The sequence below is a fragment of the Amblyomma americanum genome, chromosome 6, assembly GCF_052857255.1.
Source record: "Amblyomma americanum isolate KBUSLIRL-KWMA chromosome 6, ASM5285725v1, whole genome shotgun sequence".
Taxonomy (NCBI): Eukaryota; Metazoa; Arthropoda; class Arachnida; order Ixodida; family Ixodidae; genus Amblyomma; species Amblyomma americanum.
In genome coordinates this window covers 38,794,167-38,799,117 of record NC_135502.1, presented here as the reverse complement: position 1 = coordinate 38,799,117, position 4,951 = coordinate 38,794,167, and positions in this window count along the sequence as shown.

Sequence of the window (4,951 nt, the reverse complement as noted above, 5' to 3'; positions counted from 1 at the left end):
GTGATTTTGATGGTCTTGTAGCTCGTTGATGTTTCTGCGATCTACTGCGGGAAAGTTTTCTAGGCTTTACGGCGTTGGATTTCTCCTGCAGCGAATCCCAGCTTTCACGCTCTTGTAGTTCATGACGCCAAAGCCTTTGACAATCTCTAGTGGAACCTGGAACAAAGAAGCGAGAGGAGAAGCCGCATGTTAAGCAAAGGTTCCTCGGCGATGTTGTGCGTATATTGTATGCTCCATAGTTCCCGCTCGCAAGACTGATGAAGGAGCGCCAATAAGACGTCAACAAGATTTTAAAATCGCTCATACAAAAAGGAATCCAACTAGGCGTGAAATGCAGACCATTGTTTCCTAAGGGTCATAAAGAGTGTATGCCAAGCGTTTCATAAAAATGTCTTGGCCACGTGGACATGCATGTCATGGCGCTACCTTTTTACCAACATAATACAGATTTTTACGAACTAAGATAACGTGATGTTATGGTCGGAATGGATGCACCTCAACATTACCTTTATTTACTGGTAGTGACCATTTGTGATCCTCCTCACGCGTGGACCGGCTTGCATTATCAACATAAATATTTTTCTCAAGAAACAGTGACAGTGTTTTCTCACCACAGGGTTGGTAATATACTGTCACTGTTCACTGAAGCACTGCTGTATCGAGCTTGGCAGCCCATGCAACCGGAAGGTGCTCTTATAAAATGTCATCCGAGTATTTGTTCTGAGGAAAGCAGAATCGAACTTATCGATTTACCAGCAATTACAATGACGCAAAAAAATAACATACATAACAAGAATGTTGCCCCAGACTCCATCTGCTTACAAGCTGAATGACAGTTGGAGGCGATATCTGCTGTCTCCAAATAAGCAATGCTTCTACACTTTATGGTGCAGGGCGAAAGAAATTTTTGAAAAATAAAAGTTGGTAACTCTCACGTTCGCCACATTAGCAGAAATACGACTTTCTTCTGGCCAGTTAAACAAAATCACACTTGGATAGCAACATTTATGGGCATTGATGTCCAAGGACATTGAAACAATTTTGTTCAGTTTAAAGACATTTCTTGCTTACTTTTCTTCTCGGTTTATTCGCGCAGCTATCGGGTTATTTCATGAGCAATACGGGGGCAATATGTGACAGGCTTAGAATAGAAAGTTTTAGTTTCACGTACGTACCGAGTTCACGTACGCAAAACGTGAGAAGTCTACGCAGCATACGTGCATGTCGTTTCAAACCCCTTTTAGTTGCACGTACGCGACAGACGACGTGCGTAGCGGCGCGTTTTTCCTAGCGCCATCTACTGAGAGATGCAGACACCAGCTGTAGCCACTCTAAGACAAGGCGAGTCAAAGCCAAGCCAGTCGAACTGCGTCGGAGCGCTGCTTTGTTAAGCTTAACAGCTGCGAAATCGCCTTTATATCTGAAAAACAAAGCTATTCGTCGCTTGAAACTTTATGCTAAGGTAAGAATGGGCAAATTGAAGGCGAATACAACAGATTAGAATACGATATCGCGTCGTGGGATTGGCGACGAAGCTGTTATCGCTGTTAAGCTGCGGGCAGGGCACCGCCATGTTTGCTAACGCAACGTACGCAAGCTGCGGAAAGACCGCAACGTAAAAATCCGAATCTCACGTACGTACGTGAGACGCATACCCTTTGCGTTCTGCGCATGCGTACTGGTCACCCCGTAAGAGCTCTACGTATGTGAAACTAAAACTCTCTAATATTTCCATGCATAATCAGCGTACCTGCGTATCTGCCACTCGAAACAAACTCTACGTGATGCACTGCGTGCAAGATGCATATCTTCAAAGCCTGCAGGGCGAACTGTGATCCGATGCAGTTTCGCGGCCCTGCCCCGAAGGGAAGGTATGTGTATGGTATAATATTAGCAGCGTTCTCTTCACTGAACCTGCACAACAAACACACAACAACACAACCGGCTTCATGCCATGTCTGCAATGTTTCATGTGATGTACGTATTGCACGTTACGCGTGCAGCGCCTTTAAGCCTGCTGCTTTAACGCATAAGCCCTTACGAGTTCTTTTGGCGAACCATGAATTTGCGCTCTTATCATTCTAGCCGTCGTGCCCTGTGGTTACAGTAATGCGTAATGGGCGCTCACTGCTATAATGTGCGTACTGTCTTAACACGCAACTTCTTAACATAAAATGTCTTCATTTAAGCTTCAGGACGAGCCAGGAACTTCCGTTCAGCTTTTTGTGATGGATGCGAAATCAGTAATGTTCACCTCTTTATCTGATCGCACAGCACACGGGCGCCTTAGCGTTTTTCCTCCATAAAAACGCAGCCAACGCTGTCGTTTTTATGGAGGAAAAACGCTAAGGCGCCCGTGTGCTGTGCGATGTCAGAGCACGTTAAAGATCCCCAGGTGGTCGAAATTATTCCGGAGCCCTCCACTACGGGCACCTCTTTCTTTCTTTCTTTCTTTCTTTCTTTCTTTCTTTCTTTCTTTCTTTCTTTCTTTCTTTCTCTTCTTCTTTTTCCTTTCTTTCTTTCTTTCACTACCCTCCCTTATCCCTTCCCTTACGGCGCGGTTCAGGTGTCCAACGATATATGAGACAGATACTGCGCCATTTCCTTTCCCCCCCAAAACCAATTATTATTATCATGTCACACGGCTTCAAGGCGCTTATCAGAGCAATGCTCTTTAGCCGGCTGGAATCATTAACGGCTTCATGTACCCCTGCATGTCCAGCTGGTGACGGATACTTGTCGTTATTATTTATCACGGCCTCCAGTGCAAAACAAACATGCGGCGTATGCCCCCTGTAGCTAGAGGTCGCGTCTAAAAATGGGCTGTTAATGTCGGGACTGGAATGACAAACAGTTTGAATTGTGACTCTCTCGAATGTGAGGAAACCGTCGCTTGCATTTTCTGCTTCTGTTTTCGTTTTGATCTCACACGCTTGGCCTTACGGGCGGATTTTTGCAAGCTGTACACTAGGCTTTTCTAGGAGGCCAAGATTCATGGATCGTGGTGCAACCATTACACTGTTTACAAAGCTATATGACTGGTGCTGCAGCACATCAGCCCGATAGGCTTCAGGCACCCATTACAGATTATGTACAGTCTTTGTCAAAAGTCTTACGGCCACAGCGTTCAGCTGCAGCGAAATGAATGTTTCTAGAATGTCCCTAATAGCGGATCATTCAAAACACAAGTCAAGCAGGAAGCTTTTCTACCGCAAGAAAGAAACTTTCTGCTTACATTTCAAGATCATTCGGTCTTCAGTAGTGCCGTAATGGCTTTGGCCTTAAGACTTTTGACAAGACTGTACATCGAAGTCTACGCGCGTCATCTGTGCTGGAGCGCAGGTTTAGCCCACCAGAATCTGGGTAGTCAGGTAGTGTGGTTAACTTCACCTTCCTCCCATTTCTACCCTTTTCTTTTTCATTTCTCCTTTCCCTCATTCATATCTGACTAAGATTGGCTGTTATAGCCTAGGTTGAAAAGTTTAATCAGAGCCATTCATTACTATAACTGAGAGGAATTTCAGGTGGAGGACAACAAATCAAATTTGACCGCCTGGGCTCTATGACGTGCACTGAGATCTCAGTGCAGGACTTTGCCTTCATTCAAATAACCCCGTCACTGCCTGCTGAGATCTAGCCTGCAACGTAGTGTGCGTAGCGAAAGGCATGGCCTTTGAGCCATCGCGGAAGCTATTTCATTTCATTTCATTTTTATATTTACTCCATAAAGATGTGGGCAGGCTCAGGCAAAAAGCGAGCAATTTTCGCTTGAAGACCACTCGCAAGCCCCCCAGTACATGGCATACAGCGAACATAGAGCAAAATAAAATATTGACATATCAATTCCTTCTCTGATATTAGTACATGAGCAACATAGCATACAGTTATACAGCATACATGGCATACAGCAAGCACACATTGATAAAGATGAGCGAGAGAGCTTGCAACTCTTAGCATAAAAAGTATCGAAAGGGCTTAACTGTCAAACACATGGGACAAGGTAAGCAGGAGACGCTTGCGGCTGACTTCTGTCTCGTCCTTACGTCTGCTATTCGTGCTTGGCCGCCGCAAGCGTGACAGAAACGCAATAGCATCACCAATGTTTTGCAGTCAAGTTCCCTAAGAAGCAGACAGTTCTATAATCTTTTCTGTGGACAGACTCACCTGTCGGGATCGAACAGTTCAGGATCAGGGAAGTTTTGCGGATCCCGGTGCATGGCGTAGACCGGTATTGCCACAATACACCCTTTAGGAATGCGAAATGTTGGTGTCGCCTAGGACGTAATCTTCCTGTAGCGCAGCGTTCAATCCTGCGAGCGAGGTAGTATACAAATGTATGAAGGAGATTTCGCCGACTAAACTCCTTATTCTCCTATTTCCTAAAGCCCCCATTCACCCTGTTAACTAGCATTGCAAATAACCTTGCTGTCTTTCCGCTTTTTTATCTCTACTGTGGTCACCTGAGTTTTGTATGTGGTGGTATTCTTGTCTAGGCAGGTCACACGTAGCAAAGATTTTTTTTTTTACTGCCTAAGAAGTATGAGTGCCATTAGAGGAAAATGGCCGGTGTGTGTCTCTGCGTGGCTGCCGAAGTGAAGCCTCCGACGCATGCAGCGAACCGACCGCGGTGACCGCGCTCAGGTGAGGGGGAAAATCTGCATCGGCAGAGGTGGAGAGAGCGGACAGGAGTAGTGTTCGTGTATATGCTGCGGAACCATATACAAAAACATTAGACAGGAGGGCGCAGCGGGCACCCCCACCTGTATGCACACGGCGAAAAACATCCATAGGCAGAAACAGGCACAATACTAACGCACGTAATACTGAACCCCCGTAAGGGATAAAGCTGTTGCTCATTACCTCTCAACCACGAACACGTATTTCTGGTTGTGGGTATTTCGAGGAAGAACAAATCTGCAAAAGTGTTAGGCGTTCACAAAATGAACCTGAG